We start from the raw sequence: 14,166 nt of genomic DNA, 5'->3' as shown, positions 1-14,166 counted from the left end.
CTGGCTCCCAAAGCTCTGGTAATCATCATTCTACCCTCTGCTTCCATGACTTCAACTTTTTAGATTTCATATATAAGTAAGATCCCATGATATTTGTCTTTCGGTGCCTGACTTACTTAGTAAAATGTCCTCCAGGTTCATCTGTATTGTTGCAAATGACAGGATTCTCTTCTCTTTTTAGGGCTGAATAGTATTCTGTTCTGTATATATATCATATTTTATTTATCCATTCTTTCCCTTACTTGATGGACACTTGGGTTGATTCCATGTCTTGTCTATTGTGAATAATCCTGGAATGAACATGAGAGTGTAGATAGCTCATCAACATACTGATTTAATTTCCTTTGGCTATGTATTCAGTGGTGAGATTACTGGATCATATGGTAGTTCTATTTTTAATTTTTTTGATGAACCTTCATTTTTTTATAATAGCTGTATTAATTTACATTTTTACCAACAGTGTACCGGGGCTCCCTTTTCTCCATATCCCTGTTAACACTTTTCTTTTGTATTTTTGATCATACCTATTCTAATAGGTATGAAGTGATAGCTCATTCCTCTTAAGTGCATTTGAGGAAAGTAATGCCCAGAGAAATCAAGTGATAAGCTATGGAAAGCACATAGGCTGTCACATATAGTAAGTGATACATTTTGAGTCAGATTTCACACATTCAAAACTTTCTATCCTTTCTGCCATCATAATGCTTTCCATCATATAAATATGATTTTATCTGAGACTTCACATACAAAATCATCATATATTGTTAGGGATCAGAAAATAACCAGTGTTTTGATCTACCTACTTTGAAATCTGTCTTTCCTTAGAATACTATAAAGAAGAGTTATTTGTACCTTCTTGGTTTGTAGATGGTAGAGGAGAACTACCCGGTCATTTCCTAAGACATTTTTGGCTTAGGAAAGTTATAATCATTTCACAAAATTGGTGGTCATGCTATACAAGGAGTAAAGGTTTTCTTAGTTTCTGAAATATCTGGGTTACTTATCCATGCCCACAAACTGGTGGAGAATAACATTCACCTCTCCTCAGAGCTTTCATGAATTTCATTGTCTGGTTTTGAGATCCAGAGCTAAAATCTAAAAAACTTGAGAACAATCACAGGAAATCCACTGCATGAGTAGTTGGAAATTGTTTCTAAATAGTTAGAAATTGAGATTTTTTTAAAAAAATTATACTTTAAGTTCTGGGATACATGTGCAGAGCATGCAGGTTTGTTGCATAGGTATACATGTGCCATGGTGATTTTCTGCAATCATCAATTCATCATCTACATTAAGTATTTCTCCTAATGCTATCCCTCCCCTAGCCCTCCACCCCTCGACAGGCCCTGGTGTGTGATGTTCCCCTCCCTGTGTCCATGTGTTCTCATTGTTCAGCTCCCACTTATGAGTGAGAACATGTGGTGTTTGGTTTTCTGTTTTTGTGTTAACTTGCTGAGAATGATGGTTTCCAGCTTCATCCATGTCCCTGCAAAGGACATGAGCTCATCCTTTTTTATGGATGCATAGTATTCTATGGTGTATATGTGCCACATTTTCCTTATCCAGTCTATCATTGATGGGTATTTGGGTTGGTTCTAAGTCTTTGCTATTGTGAACAGTGCTGCAGTAAACATATGTGTGCATGTGTCTTTATAGTAGAATGATTTATAATCCTTTGGGTATATGCACAGTAATGGGGTGGCTGGGTCAAATAGTATTTCTCATTCTAGATCCTTGAGGAATCACCACACTGTCTTCCACAATGATTGAGCTAATTTACACTCCCACCAACAGTGTAAAAGCATTCCTATATCTCCACATTCCTCTCCAGCATCTGTTGTTTTCTGACTTTTTAATGATCACCATTCTAACTGGTGTAAGATGGTATCTCATTGTGGTTTTGATTTGCATTTCTCTAACGACCAGTGATGATGAGCTTTCCTTCATATATTTGCTGGCTGCATAAATGTCTTCTTTTGAGAAGTGTCTGTTCATATGCTTTGCCCACTTTTTGATGGGGTTGTTTGTTTTCTTCTTGTAAATTTGTTTAAGTTCCTTGTAGATTCTGGATATTAGCCCTTTGTCAGATGGATAGATTGCAAAAATTTTCTCCCATTCTGTAGGTTGCCTGTTCATTCTGATGATAGTTTCTTTTGCTGTGAAAAAGCTCTGTAGTTTAATTGGATCACATTTGTCAACTTTGGCTTTTGTTGCCATTGCTTTTGGTGTTTTAGTCATGAAGTGTTTGCCTATGCCTACGTTCTGAATGGTATTGTCTAGGTTTTTTCCTGGGGTCTTTATGGTTTTAGGTCTTATGTTTAGGTCTTTAATCTATATTGAGTTAACTTTTGTATAAGGTGTAAGGAGGGGTCCAGTTTCAGTTTTCTGCATATGGCTAGCCAGTTTTCCCAACACCATTTATTAAATAGGGAATCCTTTCACCATTTCTTGTTTTTGTCAGGTTTGTCAAAGATCAGATGGTTGTAGATGTGTGGCATTATTTCTGAGGTCTCTGTTCAGTTCCATTGGTCTATATATCTGTGTTGGTACCAGTACCATGCTGTTTTGGTTACTGTAAACTTGTAGTACAGTTTGAAGTCAGGTAGCGTGATGACTCCAGCTTTGTTCTTTTTGCTTGGGATTTTCTTGGCTATACAGTCTGTTTTTTGGTTCCATATGAAATTTAAAGTAGTTTTTTCTTTTGTAATTCTGTGAAGAAAGTCAATGGTAGCTTAATGGGAATAGCACTGAATCTATAAATTACTTTGGGCAGTATGGCCATTTTCACCATATTGATTCTTCCTATCCATGAGCATGGGATGCTTTTCCTTTTGTTTGTGTCCTCTCTTATTTCTTTGAGCAGTGGTCTGTAGTTCTCCTTGAAGAGGTCCTTCACATCCCTTGTAAGTTATATTCCTAGGTATTTTATTCTCTTTGTAACAATTGTGAATGGAAGTTCACTCATGATTTGACTTTCTATTTGTTGATTATTGGTGTATAGAAATGCTTGTGCTTTTTGCTTATTGATTTTGTATCCTGAGATTTTGCTGAAGTTGCTTATCAGCTTAAGGAGATTTTGGACTGAGACAATGGGGTTTTCTAAATATGCAATCATGTCATCTGCAAACAGAGACAATTTGACTTCCTCTCTTCCTGTTTGAATACCCTTTATTTCTTTCTCTTGTCTGATTGCCTTGACCTCATAACTGGAAGTAAAACACTCTTCAGCAAATGCAATAGAATGGAAGTCATAACAGTCTGTCAGACCGCAGACAATCAAATTAGAACTCAGGATTAAGAAACTCACTCAAAACCACACAACTACATGAAAACTGAACAACATGCTCCTGAATGACTACTGGGTAAATAATGAAATTTAGGCAGAAATGAATAAGGTCCTTAAAATCAGTGAGAACAAAGACAAAACATACCAGAATCTCTGAGACACATTTAAAGCAGTATGTAGAGGGAAATTTATAGCACTAAATGCCCACAAGAGAAAACAGGAAAGATCTAAAATCGACACCCTAACATCACAATTAAAAGAACTAGAGAAGCAAGAACAAACAAATTCAAAAGCTAGCAGAAGACAAGAAATAACTAAGATCAGAGCAGAACTGAAAGAGATCGAGACACAAAAAACGCTTCAAAAAGTCAATTAATCCAGGAGCTGGTTTTTGAAAAGATCAACAAAATAGATAGAATGCCACCCAGACTAATAAAGAAGAAAAAGGAGAAGAATCAAATAGACACAATAGAAAATCACAATGGGGATATCACCACTGATCCCACAGAAATACAAACTATCGTTGGAGAATACTGTAGACACCTCTATGCACATAAACTAGAAAATCTAGAAGAAATGGATAAATTCCTGGACACATACACCCTCCTAAGTCTAAACCAGGAAGAAGTTGAGTCCCTGAATAGACCAATAACAAGTTCTGAAGTTGAAGCAGTAATTAATGATCTACCAACAAAAAAAAGCCGAGGACCAGATGAATTCACAGCTGAATTCTACCAGAGGTACAAAGAAGAGCTGGTACCATTCCTCCTGAAACTATTCCAAACAATAGAAAAACAAGGAATCCTCCCTAACTCATTTTTTGAGGCCAGCATCATCCTGATACTAAAATCTGGCAGAGACACAACATAAAAAGAACATTTCAGGCCAATAGCCCTGATGAACATTGATGTGAAAATCCTCAATAAAATACTGGCAAACCGAATCCAGCAGCACATCAAAAAGCTTATCCACCACGATCAAGTCAGCTTCATCCCTGGGATCCAAGGCTGGTTCAACATACACAAATCAATAAACATAATGCATATATAAACAGAACCAACAATAAAAACCACATGATTACCTCAATAGATGCAGAAAAGGCTTTCAATAAAATTCAACACTGCTTCGTCCTAACAACTCTCAATGAACTAGGCATTGTTGGAATGTATCTCAAAATAGTAAGAGCTCTTTATGACAAAGCCATAACCAACATCATACTGAATGAGCAAAAGCTAGAAGCATTCCCTTTGAAAACCGGCACAAGACAACGATGCCCTCTCTCACTACTCCTATTCAGCATAGTATTGGAAGTTCTGGGAGATTGAGATTTTTGAAGGAAGGTTTGGGACTATTCAGTCTGGAGAATAAAATGTGAGGAATAATTTATTAGCTATATTCAAGAATAGAATTAATTTTTTTCCATACAAGGGAAAATAACCCTCTGTTTTCTAACCACATAGTGGAAAGAATTATGAGAAAGGCTTAAGATTTAGATTGGCTAAGATGAATTTCCTGACATTCAAAATGGTTAAGTACTGGAATTGGTAATGGTAATGGACCAATTCTATGGAATCTCTCATTGCATTTCCTTAAGATAAGGCTCGATTTTGGTTTCAGAGTATTACAAAGTTTTAGAGACACACGTGATCATCTTATTTAGTATCCTTATTTTGCAAAGGCTTTGAAAGATTAAGCAACTGGTGAATAGCAAAGCTGGATCTGACACTCAAATCTGATTAATGTAAAATTGTCTTCTTGACCAAAAGCTACACAATTTCTCCCTCTTTTCTAATACGTAGTTTTGTGTAAGAGATATATTATTTTAATAAAGAGTTTAATTGATATAAAATAGACACTAACAGTGGCATTTTTTTCTAAATATTGTTTGTTAAAAAGAGGTGATTTTTACCTTTTGGCCAAAAAATGAAGTGCTTTTTGTGTATTGTTTATATTTTATTCCTAGAAAAAGCATATTGTCTTGTACATGTTTACTTAACAGTTAAGAAACTTCATTTATTTTTAACTATTCATTAGCAGCAAATCTGCAGTTGTTAAACATGGATTTTCTTTGAATGCCAATTCCAATTGCTTCTTACTTCTCAGATGTAGGGTGTTTGTCTGAAAAATTGTTTCTGAGGGAAGAGTATGCTGAATAGAATTTGCTCTGATGACTAATACAAAAATAGCATGAGGTCTGGAAACAATTTAAATGTCTGCCACATATTCAGTTAGCCAGAGAAATGGTGCTGGAACTACTGACAATTTTAGGCAACAAAATGTTTTATCCAAAGAGAAGAGAATGTTGTATCTTAAAAATGAAGTGATACCATTTGTTTCTTGTGGAAACAATGCCAATTTTCTTAGAACTCTTAGTTTGGTGATTGTAATTCTGACTAAACAAAGAGTTCATACTAATGAAGAACTTCCTTTTAAAATTTATTTCAAAAATACTGTGACCCAAAGGGTATGGGAACAAATAAAACCGGAACTCTATCTGAATACTATTTACTGAATGTAAAAACACAGTGGATAACACAATTTTTTAATGCCACTTTGGGATAGGGAAACATATAAAGCCCACATATCTGGAGATGCATCTTTGTACTAAATAGCCAATAAAGATAATACAGAAGGAATCATAATGTCTAAAAATATTGAATGAAAGGATAAATGGGTTGATAAAAAAGCACTGGGCTATGAAACCAACAAGAATATCTAATATATGCCAAGAATCTTTTGGTGGTGGGTTTGGTTGGCCTACTTGATTTGGTGGACTTATTTTCATAGTTGGCCAAATGACTTTTAGTAAACCACTTATGTTTGACCCTAAAAGCATTTCTGTAAATATAAATGTAATGTAAGACACACATTGCCCGTATCTCCTCTGGACTTGGTAAGAGTCAGCTTGCTTTTGTGAATCATGTCTCCAGGAGCATGTAAAGGTCCAGACTCAGGCATCAACCCCACTGTGCTCCACATTCAGTATCCTCATTCCCCAATTTCTTGGCCTTCTTATTCTATTGCTTTTGAAAAATGATGGGTACATTACATGAAAATAATTAGTTATCTTTTATTCCTATATGTATTGCTCCTATTTTCTTCTTCTTAGGCAATTATTTTAAAAATGCATTTAACGTGTTCCTTTTCATTTGTACGTGTTTTTGCAAAATGAATGTTTTGTGAATGTATTTTTAATAAGCAAATATATAGCAGCAAACACCCAGGTTGCCTCCAAATTGCCAGTATCACATATTACACTATAATAAATATTTTTAGATATTTTATGTAACAGTCTAAGAATTTTTGGAAAAATATACCTTCTAGGCTGGTTGTAGATTATCTGTATACTTCACCTGACTCCTACCAAGGCAAGAGTATAGATGCAGGCAATGTGTGTCTTACATTATATTTATATTTATAGAAATGCTTTTAGGGTCAAAAATAATTGGTTTACTAAAAGTCATTTGGCCAGCTATGAAAATAACTCTATCAAATCAAATAGGCCAACCAAACCCACCACCAAAAGATTCTTGGCATTATATTATATATTCTTGTTGGTTTCATAGCCCAATGCTTTTTATCAATTCATTTATCATTTTATTAATATAATATGTATATTTGTTTTGATATAATGTTTATTTTCATTAATATAACAAATATTTTTAGAGATTTTATGTTAACGGTGCAAGAATTTTTGCATATATATACCTAGGAGTAGAATGACTGGTCATAGATTATCTATATATTTTGTTTGACTACCTAGTGACAGAAAGTGCTTTTGAAGCAGTATTTTAACCTGTCTTTTATAACATCTTTTGAGGTATAACTTGTATACCATAAATTCACCTCTTTGACGTGTAAAATTCAGTGTTTTTTTCATATATTCACAGAGTTCAAGCATCCTAATATGTAATTTTAGAATATTTTCATCACCCCATCCCCAAAACACACCCTATTCTCATGAGCAGTCATTCCCTATTTTCCCCTAATTCCTGCCTCTAACACCCACTAATCTACTTTCTGTATCTAGATATTTGCCTATTTTGGACACTTCATAGATTTAGAATCATATAATACATGGTCTTTTGTGTCTTCAGTGTTCTTGCACTTAGCAGAAGGTTTTTAAGGGTCATCTTTGTGGTTGCATATATCTATATTTCATATCTTTTTTTTTTTTAGATGAAGTCTCGCTCTGTCACCCAGGCTGGAGTGCAGCGGTGCAATCTTGGCTCACTGTAATCTCTGCCTCCTAGGTTCAGGCGATTCTCCTGCCTCAGCTTCTTGAGTAGCTGGGATTACAGGAGCATGCCACCACACCCAGCTAATTTTTGTATTTTTAGTAGAGACAGGGTTTCACCATGTTGATCAGGCTGGTCTCAAATTCCTGACCTCGTGATCAGCCCACCTCGGCCTACCAAAGCGGTGGGTTACAGACGTCAGCCACCGCACCCAGCCTATTTCACGTCTTTTTTATGGCTGAATAATATTCCCTTGTATGGATATACGACATGAATATTTATCCACTCTCATCAGTTGATGCACATTTGGCTTTTCACCTTTTAGCTATTATTAATAATTGTGATATAAACTTTGGTGTACAAGCTTTTGTGTAAGCGTATGTTTTCATTCATATAAGAGTGGAATATTTGGGTCATATGGTCACTCTATGATTAACTATTTGAGGAACTGCCAAACTGGTTTTCAAAGTGGCTACAACATTTTACATTCCTTCTAGCAGTGTATGAGAGTTTCAGTTTCTTCCTCACCAATACCTGTTTTTGTTTATTTTGTTTATTTTATGAGTCTAGCCACTTCTCTGAGTGTTAAGTGGTATTACATTGTGATTTTGATTTCCTGTTGGCTAATGAGCACTTTTTATACATTTATTAGGTATTTGTATATCTTCTTTGGTGAAATTATTTTATCAAAGTTGAGATTCCTGAAGGTTGTATTACGTCCCCTAAAAGATTTGAAGTCTTAACTCCAAGTACTTTTGAATGTAACCACATTTGGAAACAAGGTCTTTGAAGATGTAATTAAGTTGAGATGAGGTCTTACTGGATTAGAATGGGCCCTAATCCAGTGACTGGTGTCTTTATAAGAAGAGACAAATTTGGATACAGAACACACATGGAGAACGTCATTTGATGATGGAGATTGGAAGGCTGTGTCTACAAGTTAAGAACACAAAGGGTTGCTGGCAAGCTAAAGAAAGTCAAGGAAAGAGGCTCCTTTGACCCTTCAGAGAGAACATGGCTCCACTGATACCTTGATTTTGGACTTCTAGCCTTCCCAAATGTGAGAGAATAAATATCTCTTGCTGTAAGGCACCAAGTTTATGTTAATCTGGTAAATCTATTTTTTTTTCTTTTGCTGATTGTTCTTCTGATGTCACATAAGAAATTGCCTAATCTAAGGTCACAATGATTTACTCGTGTGCTTCCTTCCAAGAGTTTTGTAGTTTTGCTCTTATAATACATAGGTCTCTGGTTCATTTTGAATTAGTGTTTTTCATATGATCTTGGTCTCCCAGGAATTTTTGTAACCTTTGGCCCTTTCCAACTTTTCTGAAGAGGCTCTCTGCCTGCTCCCTCACCACGCTCAAGCAACTGGTACCAATCTTTCATATTCCTGGGTACCACTGTGGTTGCTTAAGTAAAAGATCAATTTTCCAGTAGGTCTTTTTCTGAAATTCTTCTTTCACACTGCAGCTTGTGCAATAATTTAGCTAAGTGGAGATTTCTCTTTAGGCAATATTTTTCCTCAGTAGTCTGAATAGGTTATTTTATGATAAATGTTCTTTGTATGTCATCTGTCTTTTCTTTTTGATTGCTTTTAAGATTTTTGTCTTTCAATTTTACTATGAAATAACTTAAAATTTAGATTTTATTGTTTTTATGAGTCCAAGGATTCATATATCTTGTCTATTTTTTCTTGGGTTGCATATATATTTATCTTATTGAAGCTACTCCTGATTATACACTGTCTGTTTCCCTATAGAGTTAACCACCATTCTGATTTACTGTAACTGTCTCTTTGCTTTTCTTTATGGTTTTACCACCATGTGTGCATCCCTAAACAATACAGTTTAGTTTTTCCTGTTTTTGAATTTACTATAAATATAATCAAACAATATACATGCTTTAGAATTTCCCTTCTTTCTATAAACATGTTGTTTTTAAGATTTATTTATGTTGCTTCAAAAAGCTGTAGTTCATTCATTTTCATGACTGCATAGTATATCATTTGATGTTACACATTTATGTTACTTGAAAACAGACATGGTCAAAATACAGTTTTCCTTTCAATATCCATATTAAATGTTTTCAATTATTTAGATTTTCTTTGATGAATTTCAATAAAATTTTATAATATGCCTCTTGGAATTATGTTACATATTTTGTTATATTTTTCTTTCATTCTTTGTATTTTTGCTATTATAAATTGTATCTTACACACATATTTTCTAGCTGTTCATAGCTGGTATGTAAGAATGCAATTGATTGTTTACACGCTTAATTTAAAACTTAACTTTGTTATTGACTTTCAATTTATTTTCTTCATAGTCAGAGAGCATACTTAATTTAACACTTACCTTTGTTATTGACTTTTATTTTCTTTATAGTCAGAGAGCATAGTTTGCATATTCCACTTCTTTGAACTCGAAAGTGTAGTTATGTGTCACTTAATGATGGAGATGTATTTTGAGAAATGCTTCATTAGGTGATTTTGTCTTTGTGCAAATATCAAAGAGTGTACTTAGACAAACCTAGATAGTACAGCTTACTACACACGTAGGATACAATCCTTACAGCATGTTACTGTACTGAATACTCTAGGCAATTGTAACACAATGGTATGTATTTGTGTATCTAAATCTATCTAAACATAGAAAAGATATAGTAACAAACATGATATAAAAGACTTAAAAAGGTACACCTCTATTGGGCATGTACCATGAATGGAGGTTGCAGCACTAGAAATTGCTCTGAGTGAGTGAGTGGTGAGTGAATGTGAAGACCTAGGGCATTACTCTACACTTTTATGCAACTGGCAGCATAGTAGATTTGTTTCACCAGAATCACCAAAAACATGTGAGTAATGAGTTGTACTACAATGTTAGGAAAGCTACCTCACTAGGGAATAGGAGATTTTCAGCTCCATTATAAACATATGGGACTACCATTGTATATATCGTCTACTGTTGACTAAAGTATTATGCAGTACATGACTGTACTTGTAATGGCACACATATATTCTGTTATAATCTCCCCAAAGGAAACACTCCATGTCCCACCTTACATCCAATATGGGTTTAAAGTTGCCCAGTTATCTCCTTCTAGACCTGTGGTTCTCAAGGTTGGTGGTGGAGGATGGGGTACTTCTCTCTAGGGGAATTTTGGATGTTTTGAGAGCATTTTATTTGTTATAACAATTGAAATGACATCAAGTGGCTGGAAACTGGAGATGCTTTATTTCCCAGAATGCAGGAAAGAATTCTCCTATGTCCTGCTTGACTGAAGGTCTTGCCAGTCATTCATGTAAGTGAAAAATCCATTTGTAATTATTTGAGCATAGGAACAACTTCATTATATATGCAATCATCAACTATTTTCTGAATAGTTTTAATATGTGATAAATTTCTCTGGAATGCAACTGCGACATACATTTAATCTGACCATAAGAATTTAGTTTTTATATCTAGATGTTGAATATCAAAATGCATCTGCAATAACCAGATGAATATTGTCCTACTTATTATAAATCCATATTGGTTGACAATGAGAATCTTATTATTCCCCGTCATCTAGTGTCATCATGGTTGAGCATCTGAATATTGAAATGCTTATTATTTTATTTTAAATTCCTTTTTAATTTCTTATTAGAACAATATAGGGATTAATTAGATTATATTGTTCTTATGTAATTAGAACAATATAGGGATTTAAAATTAGGTATGTGTGTGTGTTATATGTTCTGAAAATTTCATGATAGTACAAGAATGTTAAAAAAATATGTTTTGTAAAGAACACTGAGTCAGACAGGTCTTAGATTCACTGTTTTAGAGAACTAGTTGGTGAACCATAAATGCTGTTTCTCTTCATGATCAGTTTTAAAGTTTCAGCCAACCCCACAGATACAGTGGGTAATCATCATATGCTTTTGTACAAGTGACTAAAAAAACTTTGTCCTGATAAAAAGTTGGTTAGGTTGTGTGTGTGTGTGTGTGTGTGTGTGTGTGTGTGTGTGTGTATGTATGTGTGTGTGTCTCTGTGTGTGTTTGTTTATGATGGAAGGACCAAGAAAACTAAAAGCTTTCAGAGAAAAAAACTGAAGGTAGGGTTTGGAGGGTTTGGACAGGTGGTGTCCATTCTTCCTTCGTTGCTTACATTTGGTACTGCTAATATTGTCCTTTTCAACTGGGAGGCTAGATGGGAACAATTCTAAAGGAATGAAATCATTTCAAATTATTTGTATGTGATCTTATTTAAGGAGTCAGCATTTGGAAACTTTGGACAAGCGTTATTATTTTGAAAATTTCCTTTGAATTTGTAGCTCATTAGAAACTGAGATTAAGTCATTTAACAAATTCTTAGAAAGTAATATTGATAAAACAATATAAAAAATTATTTATATTTTCATCAAGATTGCCATAACTATGATGTATATGCTCTTGGTTTTCATATTTTAGGATTTGAGAAATTTAAACTTTCCTACCTCTCTGTATTTGGAATAGCTTACCTCTTCTTCCAACTACCTTTTAGATGGTCTGTTTAGTCTGTTGCCATAGCAGTCACTACTGTGCTTCCTAATATTTGGCTGGAAGGCCAAATTTCTGCTGTAGGTGATAGACATGGCAATTTTGTCCCAGCAATTGGCCAAAATAAAAGATGGTGTGAATGGATGGGAGGATCATTACACTGTACCCCAAATTCTGTGTGAGTGTGAGCTACACGGTATTACAAGTTGAAAGAACAGGAAATCTAATCTGGGTCACAAAGCTAAATAAATAAAGCAGTTGCTGACTTTAGATTTGAGACCAAGAGTGAGCTAACAGACATCTGATTCATATGCATTGTATAATGGAAGAGATAGACTTTTATGATTCACATTTTTCCTGACCAACTGCCAACTCTCCTCTGACTGACTGACCAAATGTCAAATATTCTTTGGATGTTTTCCTGGTGTTTTAGTCAATCTGTAAATCTCATTACTTTTTAACAGTCTTTCCAGAACATCTTTTGTATTTACTTTTCCATTATTTTCTGCATAGTTTTCCAGAGTGTACTTACTTAGGATATTATTTTCAGCATATATATGTAGATATCAGAATCATTTTGCTTAAAAATATAATTCCAATTAGGGCTGTATAACTTGATGGCAACAGCTTGATGGTTTCAGTATTAATTGTTCTTAATACAAGTTAATTAGAATGAATAAGAACACTAAAGATGCTGAATGGAGTCCGCATGATTATATTTATTGTGAATTGCATCAAGCAATTCTTATTCTCAGTAATTTTTTATGGAAAAGTTTGGGTGACATGTCAGATTAGAGGAATTCATAGATTTAAAAATAACTATAAACATTTTAATAATGAAATAAATATCAAATAGATGGATATGTCAGTCTTTCAAGGAATTTGAATATCTCCATGAATGCCCGACTTGAACTTTTGTTTCTGGAAACCTTATATTCAAATCTCTAAAAACACACAAATATCTGTTCTATTTTTGAATAATTCATGGAAGGAGAATAATAGTGTTTGTCCATCAGTAACTAGGTCTCATGCTTTACAAAGTTCACCGGACGGAAGATTTTCCTTTTATATAACTTGAATTCCAACTACTGTAATGTAATTTCCCTTTTACATATTCTGAATAGAGAACATCTGGTCACCATCTTTCTTTCTTTCTTTTACCTTTTGCCAAATGCCATTAGCAGAACCCTCTTCACTGACCTTTACTATTCATGCTTGACCCTTAGAAAAGCCCAACTTTATTTTTGTCTGTGGTGTAGGTCATGGTGCACAGGCAGTAGGTTTTTTGTTTATGTCAACCTCTTCGAACACATCATTTCTCAGCCTTTGCCAGATTCAGCTTTCAAGAGCCAGGCCTACTGATTTTCATACCAAATATCTAAGCCCTACACCACTTTCTAGACCAAACAGGATAACTTCTGCTCCCCATGAGACTGACTTTACTAATTATCCTCCCAGTTCTAGAATGAGTCTCCCTCCAGTCACTGGGCTACCTAAATACTCTTAGTTGCAAACTAGCCTTGGCATTTGCAGGCACTGTACTCCTAGGTTATCTTTAAAAGATATTATCTCTGTTTGCTAAAAGTTTTGAATTGAAGTCTGTGGATGACTTTCTGGGAAGCTGTGACTCCCCTGAAATGAACTATACAATATTGTGTGTTTGCATTTTTTTTCTGAAAGACTTTATAGCTTATAGCAGTTTTTTTTTGAAAGAGGAATATAATGCAGTGCAGTTTAAAAACTACTTTTATTTTGATCATATATACTAAAGGATTTAGGAACACAGTGTCATGATGCCTATAGTCAATATATAAAAAAGTAATAAACATTTTCCTTTCTTCCATATATCGTTGTATCCAGCATTGGGCATTTCTGATAACCTTCTTTGCCCTCTTCTTTCTCTTTTCTATGCGGAATCCTGTGTAGTACCTGGGACCTCAGTCTAGTTACTAAGGTCTTGTGTCCCTTGTATATTTTTCCCAGAAGACAACTGTAAGCCTTTCTGGCTTCTTAAATTTAGTTGACTTCTTTCCCCTGATAGGAAACCTAGTATCTCCATTTGAAAATGCCACTAACAATAAAACAATCCCGACTTTTCTTTCCAAGCCTTCTAAACTCT

The 14,166-nt window shown here is 34.6% G+C and overlaps 1 protein-coding gene across 3 annotated transcripts in view; it reads left to right on the top strand.

The window, feature by feature from the left end:
• LOC105468235 (collagen type V alpha 2 chain) overlaps positions 1-14,166 on the top strand; it is a 274,423-nt gene that overhangs the window by 28,908 nt on the left and 231,349 nt on the right. Inside the window, exon 1 of one of the 3 annotated variants that reach the window (XM_071073053.1) lies at positions 7,893-8,635. The exons of the other annotated variants lie outside the window; for them this stretch is intronic. The gene's annotated coding sequence lies outside the window, so the exon portion shown is untranslated. Of the gene's footprint in view, positions 1-7,892; positions 8,636-14,166 lie in introns of those variants that run through there. 3 annotated transcript variants of the gene reach the window in all.

The sequence above is a fragment of the Macaca nemestrina genome, chromosome 11 (assembly GCF_043159975.1).
Source record: "Macaca nemestrina isolate mMacNem1 chromosome 11, mMacNem.hap1, whole genome shotgun sequence".
NCBI classification, from domain to species: domain Eukaryota; kingdom Metazoa; phylum Chordata; class Mammalia; order Primates; family Cercopithecidae; genus Macaca; species Macaca nemestrina.
This window is presented reverse-complemented; position numbering and strand designations above follow the sequence as displayed.